Raw genomic sequence first — 14,696 nt, forward strand, 5'->3', positions numbered from 1 at the left:
TTGTTTTTTTCTTTTGATAATGTCACTATGGTTCTTTAAATTAGGATGTGTTTTTAAAACTGATTTGAAGATGGTCATTGAGCTGTGCTGCGGCTCGCGTTGGTTCTGTTTGTAGGTTTCCGCCCTCTGTTGGAGGCCAGACCGTATCCTTTAGTTGGCATGGTTGCGGTTGTTTGTCTTCTCGTCTTGACGGGCGCCACTTGGTTCGCAAGCGTTACGTGTCCGCTAGTAGCAGCAGCGGCGGTTATTGATATGTAGTAACTGTTGCCCTATCTTTGGGGCGACGTCGTGGTTTTTCCGTGTCGTGTGAGGCAGTTCAGTTGGGGACTCAGGAGGAGCCAGGTCCGTGCAGTGGAGAACACGCCGGGACCGCTGGTGGTACGCATGGACTGCCGGATGGAAGGGCTGTGGTCACGAGGGTGCACGACCTCGCCGTAAACCGGATCCAGCAAGCACTAAGATGAGTGCATTTCAATCCAAGTAGAGCTCAGTCAGCCAGCCAGGTGGGCCCCGTAATACATATGTGATGTGACAGATTATCATCGCACCGTGATGTGCAGTTTGGTGGATCCGCGTACCTCTTAGTACTTGAAGATCCTACTGTGTTAAAATTACTTACCTCAGTGATTAGACTGGTTACTCAACTGTGAATTAATAGAGCAATGAAGAGATTTGTTTCATTCTGCCAACCGTCGTCAGAGTTGTCACAGTGAGTTCTGTGTGTGTTTATGTGCCTAATGAATTTAATGTCACTCATTTGGTACCTTGTTTTTGCTCGCTTGGCGATTGTTTCCGCACTGTCGTGTGGTTGCTGATTATGGTTGGTTACATTTCAGTTTGGCCTCGCACACAAGTCGAGTGGGGTTTTAGTCCCTGTTAGTTTGTCTGGTGTTCTGTACTGTGACCTGTTTGTTCACATTTTCGAGTTTGTGGAATCGGACGGAAATCTGGTGATGGTTCCTTTCTCGTTCCGAGCGGACTATACACAGTATTTTGGGGGCGTAGTGCAGACCGCCGGTTCCGGCTTTGGCGTCTTGTTCCATCGTTGCATTTGGTTTATCAGACATCAGGTATCTTCAGCGAGATTATCATTACTCATCCATTAGGTTTTGTATCCTGTCTGGAAGGCGGCGCGTGAGTCTGCTCCTGTAACCTGAAGGGCAAGCCGAATGTAGGAAGTGAGTAGGAGCAGGAAAAGGTGAAATGCTTCGGTACTGCTGGTAGATTTTACAAGTTTACATTAGTCCGAATTAGGATTACATTAGGCTTACTTAACTTTGGCTGAGATGAGCACGTAGGTGCGAAGCTGTACATCAGTCAAATCCAGCATTGGCCAGAAGTTACAAAGGCAAAATCTGTAGTCGTTCGCCCACTATCAAGTAGAAACAATGTTGCTTGGTCGTATACTCGGAATCAAATGGGCTGAATCTGGAGCGGCGCTCGAAAAGCTGCACAGCGCCGGCTAGAGGGCGCTCTCGTCGGTGTTGGTTTCGTAGTACCAACCTAAGAACTTGTACCTACGCCGTGGCATCATAGCTATCGATACCACATTAGGCTGCCACTAGTCTGAGTTATCTTGTGAAGTGAATGCGACTCTTGTCTGCCTGTCTCATCGCTCGCGAAAGTGTTTATTGCCGACCTCCTCAGAGATGATTTCCTGAAGCACCGTCTGTGACTGGTCCTTGTGTTTTATTATTGTATTATTTATTACCATACCTTGCAATGCCTACATTAAAGGTTATATAGGTCTATTCAATAGTTCCGGCCGCCTTCGGGAATAAATCTAGCAGTGTAAGGGTTGTGTTACAAGGTTACCATCATCTTGTTTCACCTGTTTTGGGTCAGTTGCTTGTTTCCTTTAATTAACCTTTGATTGTATCTGCTGTTTTACAGCATGTTTCTAAATTTTTTATATAATTGCCGTTCCTGGCCTAAAAAGCCTTCAGCCGTGATTGTGATTTGAAGAAAAAAGAAAATAATTCGATAATTGTATTTTAGCAGTAAGCCTTAAAACCTTATTTACTGCCATTCCTGGGGTCTGATACCTTCTGCTGTGTTTGTGGCCACTTTTTAATATTTCAATACCTGTAAGTTGTAATTGCAGCGAGTTCTTAAACATTCTTAATTTATTGCCATTCTTGGCGTGTAAGTCCTTCAGCCGTGATGACAGTGGCCTGTTTTTTATAAACATTATCTGTATCTGTAGTTTATGGTGATTTGCTAAATTGTAACGCTCTGAAAACACTATTATTTACACATTTGTTTTCATTGATAACGTGTGGTATTTTTTAAAATTATTTTTGAGTGTGGAATTACTGTTTTAAAAATAAATGTGTGTAACTGTAGAAGTGTAACTGATTACTTCCCGTCCACAATCGTAACCGAACCCTGCTTTCCCTCGACTACGAAGGTTTCAGTCATTGCTGATGGAAATCGGTAGTCTGAGGTCCTAACAGGTTTGTGATCACAGATGGACGTAAAGAAATTTATTTATATGCAGTGTACCGGGGGTCAGGTTGTGATGACTCTGAATGTCGATTAGCAAGGCGACAAGTTTGTACAGCCAGCTGCATGCTCGACAGAAAGGCACAGAAACAGTAAATAAGTATGTTTATTTATTCCATACGAGAAGTATAGCAGTCAGAGGGTTGCTGGGTTGTGATCAGCGCCCTGCGACGCTTGTTAGTTCCAGCTGGTATGGTGTGCTTAGCTCAGTACGCGGCATTATGGAACGGCCAGCGCATGGCGTCACTCCGTCGAGCAGGCGGCAGCTTAGGGGAATTTACGTTGTCGGCACTCAAGCAGTGTAACACTACTTGAGGCTCCAGGCAGGCAGGCAGCAGTGACAGTCTCAGTAGAAATCGGTCAGCCAAGTTGGTGCGGATGTACGACTCAGCGCAGGAAGCAGTCGAGAATGCAGAGTTGAACCAGCTCAGGATGCGAGACAGTGGGCTGCAGGGGGATCCTGCAGTAGTACAGTGCGTCCGTACAGGGCAGTTGGTGACTCAGTGGCTAGTTAGGCCCTGATATGAACCATGGCCGCTGGGCAGACACCCTGAAGTTGGTAGAAGTCAGCCAGCAGATGGTGCCACAGGTGTAAGGCACCAGTTCAGCTCCCAACAGCATCAGATCTAGCCGCGGACTGCAGCTCTGCAGTTGGCAGAGGCGGCGTCTGGTGACAGTGGGCTGGGTGACACTTCAGATTGACGACTGTCGTGGAGTAACTCTCGAAGCTGCCACTGCATACCTGAAACATATGGTATTTATAATGGCTCGAACGAGCACTGTTTCCCTATGCTATCACTCTTCATTGTGGAGCTGCAAGCAAGCGACCCCATGGCGGGTCCGAACGTGTGGTAATCCAGGTCACCATTGGCACTGTATGGCTTCCGTACATCCGTGTTGTCAATGGCATTGCAGCCCTGGCAGTGCACAGAGGCTGGATACGTGGAAATTTATTCTACTTCAGGGTCCATGCTGCGATTCTCACCGTGTCAGCACAGCCTGCCCATAACTTAGTATGTTACCGGCTTCTGTCTGCTTCACTTCTCTAAAGCTTCTTGTGATGGCTCTTGGTAACATTTTCTGTCAACATGGCGTCGGGTTGATATAGTCAAGTAAATAGGCAGTGGTGCAGCAGCAGTAGCGTCAGTTCTGAGACAGATAATCACGAATCATTCGCTTACGTCTCGATGTTCCTGAACCGTTTCTAACTGCATGGTCTACCTGAACTCTCTTCGTCACAGAAAGATACACATCCACTTTTAAAGTGATTCACCCGATCGTAACTTGTTCGTTCACAAAGACAGTTGTCAATATGCTGTCGCTGCGTCTGCGAAAAATCTCCCTTCAGATTGCAGAAACGAATGACTGATCTCATTTCTTTTTCTTTTTCTTTTTTTATTTCGATACGGACGAAAGACTACCCACAATAAAATGTTCAGAGATCACTACGAATAGAGCTGTTCATTGACCCTGCATAGCTGACATAACAGTGAGGTTAGCTTGCACTAACTTACTGAACAGAAAGGAATTACGTTTTACTTATTGACTTGGCCTTGCACGGTGATGGCATTGTCTGTAACTTGGAACACGGAATATGCTGTTCACCTATGCCGTCTGACTGTTATCAACATGTAACAGTATACTTGGAAGGCATAAACACGTCTGAAAAAATATGAAATCCTTAGTTAGTTGACATATCAGAATATATTAGTTTAAAATTAATTGCAGCTAAAGTAAGATTACCTTAGAAGAGAAGTTAGGTCGTGGGAACATCTCAATGACGGCTGCAAATGGCTGATAGTTTGTGGAAGTTTCATCACTGCTTGCATAAATCGATATCAAATAGTGTAGCGACTGCATTCCGAAAGACCTAAATCAAATGTTCGTCTCTCGTTCCTCTATGACGACAGCGTTTGAAAATGAGCGCTGATGATCTAGAAAAAGAATTTGTTATCTACTAAAGATGAAATAAGAGATCAGTCGAGTCCCCCCCATCCTCCTTGGATTACGGATGTGCTCGCGAGAGCGCGCGCTCCTGTGTGTGTGTGTGTGTGTGTGTGTGTGTGTGTGTGTGTGTGTGTGTGTGTCTGTAGAATATATTATTATCCGAAGAATCATATGACAATAATTGGGCGACACGTTTACCACCCGAAGTTAGTGGAAGTGCAACGACAATGTGAATGAGAGATGGTTAAATGTTTGGACTCCTGAAAGTCATTATATCTACTGCTTCTATAGCGAGGATTAAAGGGTGTGGAATTTACTTACGGTGGTTGTTATTCTTGTTCACATGTTCTGAGATCCATTGACTTTTCCCTCGTTTGTTAGTGGGGAAAAAACCCTCAAGTAACAACGAAGTAAGAAACAGAGGTCAACTGTAAGTGTGAACTAGAGGAGAAAACACTGTCAGTAAATAGTACGCTAAATTTGTAAAGAACAACGAATTTTATCCGCGAGTACATGTACCAAAATGTATAAAACATACCATATTTCCAGAATGGGCGCTGAAGCTGCCTTGTAAAACAAGCGAAACGGGTCTTGGGAAAAAACAATAATGGCTGATATTCACTGTTGTACGACACGATGCCTGAATAAATGATGTCTCACTGACATGGAATGTTTTTTTATATCTAACAGGATTTTCTGCTTTCAAACTTCTACAATTGTTGACGTATCTGGAGTCGTTGTGAACAAGATTATACGATGGTTGGAACTTAAATAGTGTCAACTATTTATCCACAACCGATACAAAAGAGATACATGTTTCCACCTATTACTGCCCTAACTCCGTTGCCAGCGATGTGGAAGGCGTAGTATACCGTTAGCAGAGCCTGTTCTGCTGATGGTGTGAATGGAGCGGTCTACTGCCTGTCGCAGATGGACCTATCATCTCCCCCCCCCCCCTCCCCCCCCCCCGCCCCAATCGTTCCTCGTTCCTTAAGCAAATTGTGTGGGGGAAGAACGACTGCTGCAAAGTCTCCGTGTGAGCTATAATTTGTCTGATATTCTCACCACTTTATTTCGGGAGACCTACGGAGTCGTAAGTTCTCCGAAACTTCTCGCAATGCATGCTGTCGGAATTTTTACAATAAAAATCTCCACGATGGACAACGCTCTTTTCATAGTGGCCGCCGTCGTTCTTTTTTGAGCATCTCCGTGACGGTCTCGCGCTTAATATGCGAACAATGACGAAACGGATAGCTCTTCGTTGTAGGTTTTCTACCTCTTCTATTAATCAAAGTTGGAAACTGCACCAGATTTGTTTCGTAAGCCTATTCTTTCCTATGCCGCCTTATGATTCTTCTAATAAATATCTGTCAGGCATCTGCTTTATGAAGTCATTTCAATTTAAATAGTTTCGGATGTCTATTCATTTGTGTTTATTACTGTTTTTAATGATTTATCACCAACAATGTAATACAACAGAAATGGGTCTTTTCGCTTGTCTGTGCTCAATTTATTTACGTTCGTCGATCTTGTGCAGGTCTTCCTGCATTTCGCTGCAGTCTAGAGTCTACAGCACAGTTCGACAATAGCCTCACGAGCTTCAGATGTAATTCACAGTACGTATTGTATATATTATGTGTGCCTCTCGATTCTCCCTTCGGGCGAGCTCTGGCGCAAAGCGACTTTTTGCCTTTTCTGGGCAAGAGGACACGCTCCGCGGCGTTGTGAAGGACGTCAAGCAGGGCGCAAGCCCGGAACGGAGAGACGGTGTTAGGCTTTCGGTCTGGTCGAAGCGCAAGCTGGCAATTTTTCTCGTGTTGGGGTTACGTGCAGCGTCCGCGCCTGACACGGCTAGGCAACGCCACAGGAGTCTTGGACCGCTGCCGACCGCAGCTACACTGGATAGAGAGAGAGAGAGAGAGAGAGAGAGAGAGAGAGAGAGAGAGAGGGGGGGAGATAGCCGGCGATTGTGCTGGGCTGTAGGTCGTAGTATTGGGTGCTGGCGCCATGCTGTGCCGAGACCGTGATCTGAGTCTTCCTCCCTCTATTTCATTAGCGATGAGCAGTCGCCGGATTCCACCTAGGTGTAAATTTTTCTACAGCTCAATGACTCTGTGCTTTATTGCCGCTGGAGGTATCCAGCTTACTTTCCTTGAGTTTGAGTTCTAGTGGGGACGTACGATGCTTTCGTTGGAAATGTCAGTCCAGCCTGTGCTCTGCTTAACATCAATCTGTAAACTCTTTTCCGAGGTGTGTTCTGGATGTCAAAGAGAGAAGGGACTTCTCTGTAATTGTCTTAATTGAAGATCTTTTCCTGGTTGCCAGCTTGTGCCTATTTTGAGAAGTTATTGAGACCCGTTTGACTGTCTTAATGGGTAAACTCATTACGCTATTAAGTCTGTTTTAGAAGCCCGCTCGCTATAGTGCACTCTAGAAATTATTAAGCGCAGGATGTGGGCTCAATGGTAGTTGGGGTCAACGGCAGTCCGGTGACACTGAGCATGAGCCGGTTGGAGGAACATACCTCGTGCTCTTGTGTTAGCACGTCTGGGTAAAGGTTATTGGCTGTATTCGTGATTCAACCAATTGTCTCGATTGGTAGTGATATTGATTTGTAAGTTCTTGCTCATTATATCTGGTTTACTTAAAAGATTCAGTTGTAAGCCTCTGATAAGGGTTCCCCACCCAGCAGTTTTCTGAGAGTTGGTTGGTTGGTTGGTTGGTTGGTTGGTTTTGGGGAAGGAGACCAGACAGCGTGGTCATCGGTCTCATCGGATTAGGGAATGAAGTCGGCCGTGCCCTTTCAGAGGAACCATCCCGGCATTTGCCTGGAGTGATTTAGGGAAAGCACGGAAAACCTAAATCAGGATGGCCGGACGTGGGATTGAACCGTCGTCCTCCCGAATGCGAGTCCAGTGTCTAACCACTGCGCCACCTCGCTCGGTTTTCTGAGAGTTAATCTTATGTTCATTAACTCTCGTAGCCAGACTGTTTACAGTAAACGTGGAAAGTTTTGTTAATGACTGTCTGTCATAGACTCTGGTTTGATGCTCTTTGAGAAATGATGTCTTAGAACCTCAACTGTTTAAAGCTTAAATGGGATAGGATCCATGCTAAAGCAACGTAAATTATAATTAAAGTTCTCTTTTCCTCCGAGGGAAAGAAGTCCGCTGTGCACTTAACTTTTTTGGGCGAAAGTCAGTTTTTTTTAAGTAGTTTTTCTCAGTTTAAAGTGGGCTAGAGCTCACGAAAAAGTAACATGAATTATAGATGACGTTCTCAATTGCTCTAATGGCAAAAGCCCTGTGGCGTTCGCTGTGTTATTCAGTGGTTTGGTATTTAACTAATTTGTAAATGAAAATGAAACTATTATTTTATTACAGTGAGTAATTACTAAATAATTTTTCTCCCGACTAAAGATTTGGTCAAGTTGCTAAAGAACTCTAAGTTAACGTTGTGTTAAAGTCTTGTCTGTAAGTTGTGTCACTAAATCACAGTTCATACAACAGATTCTATACAACTATTGATTATGATGGAAACAGTTATCTTCAGCAAAATAATCATTAAAACCACCGAATATCAGCCACGCACAACACTGACGTATGTTACCTGAAACAATATTCTTCGCAACTCGTGCGCAATTAATTTCGGCTCCATACATCAGCTAGAAAAGGTTGTGATAAAGATCGTGCTATGAGCACTGTTTTTAAAGAACCAATCTGATTCGAATTATTTTCATTAAAATGAGTTCGGGACCACCGGTGCACATTTATTTGTACACATTTTTATTACCTGCGGCATTTATGTCTGCAGAATTGCGTAATTTGAATTTGCCGCTGAGATAATTGTTAAGAGGGCGGCAGACAATTGATAGAGACTTTCTATTGCTAGAGCAAATAGGATAAGTATTTGAAATGCTTATTAAACTTTACTTTTGTATTGTGCACTATATAGAATTCATCAAGCAAACATTTGATTTTTTTTCTTAAATCGCTATCATCAATGGCTGTGCTCCTTGCAGCGGAAAGAAATAATTAACACTGATAATGCTTACTGAGAGAGGAATTACAAAGTTACAAATAATTATTCACTCATATTTATAATAATAATGAACTCTATTTTCAAGTAATAATTAACAAATAATTGCAATTTCTTAACAGACCTCAGTTTGATATGCGTCTTGCGTCTGCAACCTACAAAAGCCAACCAACAAAACGTAAAAACAAAGGAAGACAAACGCAGATCATAAAAGGAATTTACAATTGTTATTGTCTTTGTATGGTACACATCGATATGTCCAATTAAATCATAAAATATTATATAAATAATTAATATTTATCATCTTTTCACTGTTTTTTCATATGTCGAATAGATAATGTTTATAACTGTTAGAGGCATAATTTCCTCTCGTCGCACTGTAACTAAAATTTATCTCGTGGATGGTACAGCCCGTTTTCGGGCCGAGGCCCGGTTGTTTTTCAATTCCATTTGATTACTTCTTAAGCGGTTTAAAAGTCTATTTATGTCTAGTTATTTTAACGGATAGAAGCCCGCTGCATGTATATAAGGTTTGGGTAGAAGCCCTCTGCGTCCCCAAAATTAGTTGTTTTATAATTGTGCAGTGATTAATTGTGTTATGAACCAAAGTATCTGTTCAAGTACCAATGAATGCAGAACTTGTGTTCTTGTTATTTGCTGCTCAAATAAATTTTTGTAAATAAAGGTTCAGCGGCTCACCACTGGAGAATTATGCGTCCGCCGGCCGCGGTGGCCGTGCGGTTCTAGGCCCTTCAGGCCGGAACCGCGTGACTGCTGCGGTCGCAGGTTCGAATCCTGCCTCGGGCATGGATGTGTGTGATGTCCTTAGGTTAGTTAGGTTTAAATAGTTCTACGTTCTAGGGGACTGATGACTCAGAAGTTGAGTCCCATAGTGCTCCGAGCCATCTTTTGAACTATGCGTCCAACTAAACCTGCTGCATGGTTAAAACTTTATATATTGCTATCCTCAGTGTAGGTTAGAAAGAATTGCGTTATATGTTGAATGGAACGAGGAGGCTAATGAACACATACTATGGACCGAGAGTAAACCGAAGGAGGACGAAAGTGACGATGTGTAGCACAAATGAGGTTAGCGAGGTTCTGCGCAGAATCACCAAGGAAAGGAACAAGTGGAAGAGATTGTCAAGGAGGAGAGAAAAGATGATAGTGTGCAGTCCTAAAGCATCAACTGCACACCTACCAGCTCAGCGCCGCGAAGCTGCCTCAAGAAGGCGCTGACCCACACGCCAATGGATAGAGCGGGCAACACCACACCTGGAGGAAGACAAGAGACTAGCGCCCCCTGTCAACGCTGACTTAACAAGCCGCTTATCGGCGGTCGGCTCAGTTTGGTCACAGACTTAGAGAGGATCAGTACTGAGTAATAGGAACACGATAATTAGCGTGCGTTCTGTGAGTAGTTCAAATGGTTCATATGGCTCTGAGCACTATGGGACTCAACTTCTGAGGTCATTAGTCTCCTAGAACTTAGAACTAGTTAAACCTAACTAACCTAAGGACATGACAAACATCCATGCCCGAGGCAGGATTCGAACCTGCGACCGTAGCGGTCTTGCGGTTCCAGACTGCAGCGCCTTTAACCGCACGGCCACTTCGGCCGGCTCTGTGAGTAGTAATAGTGTGTAAACGTAACTGCATGTAGGAGGCATAGGAAGCACATCAAACCACTTCATAATGAGAATTAAAGTTACATTTCTTTCCTTTTTAGAAATAAAGTGTTCTATTAATCTGCAAGTGTTACGTACAAATGATTTTGGATTCCTGCCACTTGCCATCGCAAGGATTCCTGCCACCTGTCACCGAAACGTCTCTCTTTCGTTGTGTGTGTCCGTGCTGACCTCCACAGCAGCCGACACAACAGACATCTCTTAATATATAGCACTTCAACGGTACTTGAGAGGGCTGTATAGTGGAAGACAGATATGGAAATAAGTCCAGCAGATAACTGAGGACGTAGGATGTAAGTGCTATTCTGAGATAAAGAGGTTGGCGCAGGAGAGGAATTCGTGGGGGGCCGCACCAGGTTGACGCGACTCGATTGAAGCACTTATTCTGAAATGCACTTACCTTGTGGGTGTGATTGATGTGGCGCCGCCGAAGTCTAACGCTGCTTGTAAAAATACTTATACGAATCTGATTACTACCTATAAATATATCTAAACGATCGCCTAGAAATATAGTGAGGGGGAATCAAATGAAAGTATGCTAGACCTCTGGTATTTGGATATGCACTGCGTTTTTTAAAAATCTAACATATTATGTGAACGAAAACATGGAGCAACACGCGAAACTATATTCTGAGAGGATTCTGTATCTAACAAAAAAATTAAATCAGATTTATTAACACAGTGTATCTCTGATCGTCTTATCTCAAGCACAAAACATAGTTCTATAATGAAAAAGACTTACAGAATTATCGCTGAAATTATCGGCGCATGGCTACCTAAATACAGTCCGGTACCCCGCCAAGACGTGCATGACCTACTTGCATTTCCAGGTTATTTCGCACTCTGCTCAAAGATATTTCCGCATCTCGGTGCAAAGATACGTGTGTTAGCCATTGGCGTCAGGGATCGTATCGAAAACTCACTTTCGTACCACTGAGTTAACTGATTCCATGGCCGAACGATGTAACGTGTCCATGAACTTCACGAAAAAAGAAATAGCAGAAGCGGTACTGTCACAGAAAGAATATAAAGAGAGAAAATACAGAATTAGCTTTCGTATAATGTAGCCGTCGTTTAGAAGGGAACATACATGATAGCAGTTTTTTCCCATTATTATTCTTACTTTCTAATAATTTCCCCACAGGTTTCATCTGAGGTAAGGAAAAAAACTGGAGCCTCTCTATACGAGCAACTAACGCAAACGCTTCTAGTTATAACGCTGACAGTGTGCGTCACGTGATGACTACGTTACAGGGGGCTGAGACAGAAAAGGTCCTCATCCAGATAGGAGACTGATAACTTAGACGGTTTCATTTTAGGATCTCGATGTTGGTATGCTGGTGCCGGGAGGCTGCTAGCGGAGTCGTGTGGACGCCTGCGTCAGTGGGCGATGCCCCAAGGGCGGCCAACTATCACCGAGAGCGTCACTAACAAGGGAACATTCCCAGGTATCAACAAACGGCCTGGCCGGTGTGTAGAGGGGAAAAAATAGTGTAACACGTATTTTTTTGTTTGTGCCCAGTTTCATTTTTAAGGAGTAAAACAGACCACGAAATGTAATTTGGTATTTTAGATTTAGAGTGATATAAGTAAAATAAAGAATTGGAATAGTAATGAATGTTCGAAAATGAAGTCCCGTGCTTCTTGACAGGGCGTAGTGGAATGATGCGGGAGACTCGCACCGCCGTACGAGGCAAGGTCCTAATGGAAGTGGTTTGACGTTGCCTTCCTCCGACCGTAACGGGGGAGAATGATGATGATGAAGACGACGCAACACCGAGCCACCTCGGGGCAGGTGAAAATGCCTGCCCCCGCCGGGAATCGAACCCGCGACCCGGTGCTCGAAAAGCGAGAACGCTACCGCGAGACCACGAGCTGCGGACATTGAATGTTTGTATATTTTAATTAGGTATGTTGCAAATACTTCAACAGCAATAGCTTATTTTCCAGAAATGGAATTTGAGAAACCAGTTTTATTACACAGGGAAGTATGTGGCTTGATAGCTTCTTTAATTTACGTTGTAACAAAAGTGTTCCTTTTCCAAAATCAATTAATGTTGGTGGGGATACAACCTTCAATAGTAATTAACACCTCATTAGTAACCAGCAATGTTTGAGTTGAGAAGCAGAAAGCGCGGAAGGACTGGCTAAGATGGTTCAGTTATTAACTGGTATAGCTATACTGAACATTCAAGTGTAGTACAATTCATCTTTTAACAATGGCTGTTATTGGAGACGAAAAAAATCAGGCAATAGTTTAAATTGAAACACTAAAACGAAACCATACATGTACCAGGAATTAGATAACCGTTTCCACTTTTACCTTCAGGACAAAGCTGTAGGTCAAAGTGAGAACATAAAATCCGGCACATGCCGAATACCAAAGCAACAAAATTATAGTAGCTACAGCACTTAATACTGAAGCAATACCTCAAGAATACGATAAGCAAGCAATACAAGTGAATAACATAATTTAATAAGGCTGCTCTTAACGGTGCGTCAACAAGCGTTCATTCAACAAATCACATGTAGATGAGGACCGGACCGTCCGGTACAACCAACGAACCACACCCACGCAATGTACCTGCCGGCGAGGGACAATGGACAGATCAGCTAGCACCCCCACACAAATGCTGAGCCAGAAAAGCCACAAACCAAATTGCGGTTGAGCTCTATAACATAGATCAGCAGTTAGTTTTTATGCGGATGATAATAACGATGGTTCACCGCAAAGATGTACGCAAAACTAAATGACACACTATAACCTGCATAATACACATATAAGGTAGTCTACAAGAATTTACTAGCAATAAAAGCAGCCTGCAAATATGTACATATGTATATGTATTGAGCTCCGCAAACAAGGAGAAAGAGCCGTCCGTTGTGGCAAAGTGGTTCTAGGAGCTTCAGTCTGGAACCGCACGACCGCTACGGCGTAAGTTCGAACCCTGCCTCGGGCAGGGATGTGTATGATGTCCTTAGGTTAGTTAGGTTTAAGTAGTTCTAAGTTCTAGGGGACTGATGACCTCAGATATTAAGGCCCATTTGAATTAAGGAGAAAGCTATTCTACACTGCTGTTCTTATAAGTGGATGATAACGTGCTTACACGTATTTTAAAGCAGTCAGTGAGAATAAAAATAAATGTGCACAAGTAACTTTTAGACAGAGGCAATTTAAAGCTCGTTGGAATAAGTGAGGAAAAATAACCGTACGGCTCCGTGATTAAAACAAAATTTTGATGACAGTTCAACTAAAAACAGCTGGCCTATAAGATGAAATATTCATCTTTAAGTAAGACGGCGTACATACCACGGTTTGATAATCGATAACAACTTGGAAAACAAAGTTTACAAAAGTGACTTAGCATTAACACTGAGAGATTGAGCCAGTACCGGATCACCAAAGCGACAAGCTTGGCACAAAACAGATAACTAGCGAGCTTACTTGCAAATTGATTTGAAACAGAACTGCTAAAGACGGCGACGAGCAGCAATACAGTGCCAGCCGGAAACACTTAGTGTCCCAAGTTATAGCTTTACGTCCGCGTCTGATAACAGCATAAGACCGCTTCGGGTTGAGTTAGCAGTCCCCGTCGAGTCGTGCAGAACTTCCCGTCCTCCAGCTTGAGGCGGCAGCTAACGCCACACAGCCACAGCTCGGTCCTGAAAGTTCGCAAGCTTCCACGTGCGGCACTGAACGGCCGCCAATTCGGTACACTCTTCGCTCTCCACAACAAACACGCTCACTGCCCACCGTCTAAGCGCTCGCTGCCCACCCCTTCCCTTGCCGATTTCAAAACAAAAACAACTAAGGAGGCAAGACCGTTTTGGTTTGGTTTTGGTTTTAGGGCGCAAAACTGCTATGGTCATTAGCGCCCAGCCTGTGACTTAGGAAACAGTAAAAAAACCCGAAACTGAAAATCAGCAGCAATGGGAACAAAGTCATAAAATTGGAGAAACTAAAAGCAGAAGGAAGGCTTAAAAATCCACTACAGAAAGGGGTTGGTTGTCCCCAAAAAAAGCGTCAAATGACTGACGTCATATCACTAGCACTAATAAACTGGAGAACGCGGTCGGCTGAGCGCGTGTCATCTGCTAAAATCGACGATATATCAGGCGATAGCTGTAGACGGGAGCGTAACGGATTAAAATAGGGGCACTCAATTAAAAGGTGTCTTACCGTCCACAGCTGAGAGCAGTGGGGACAGAGTGGGGGAGGATCGCCGCTTAAAAGATGTCGATGGCTAAAAAGACAGTGCCCTATCCGGAGACGAGTTAAAATTACCTCCTCCCGACGACGCGTTCGGGAGGAAGAAGTCCAAGCGCAAGGAAGAGCTTTCACTTCCCGCAATTTATTATTGGGAAGTGTTGACCAATGCGCATGCCATAAATGAGCAACTTTGCGACATAAACCGCTCCGTATATCGGTGAAGGGAAGCGACTGAATAGCTGGCCGAGGAAGAGAGACTGCAGCCTTGGCCGCTATATCGGCCGCCTCATTCCCACAGATACCAGTGT

Source organism: Schistocerca nitens, chromosome 6, assembly GCF_023898315.1.
Source record: "Schistocerca nitens isolate TAMUIC-IGC-003100 chromosome 6, iqSchNite1.1, whole genome shotgun sequence".
Classification (NCBI taxonomy): Eukaryota; Metazoa; Arthropoda; class Insecta; order Orthoptera; family Acrididae; genus Schistocerca; species Schistocerca nitens.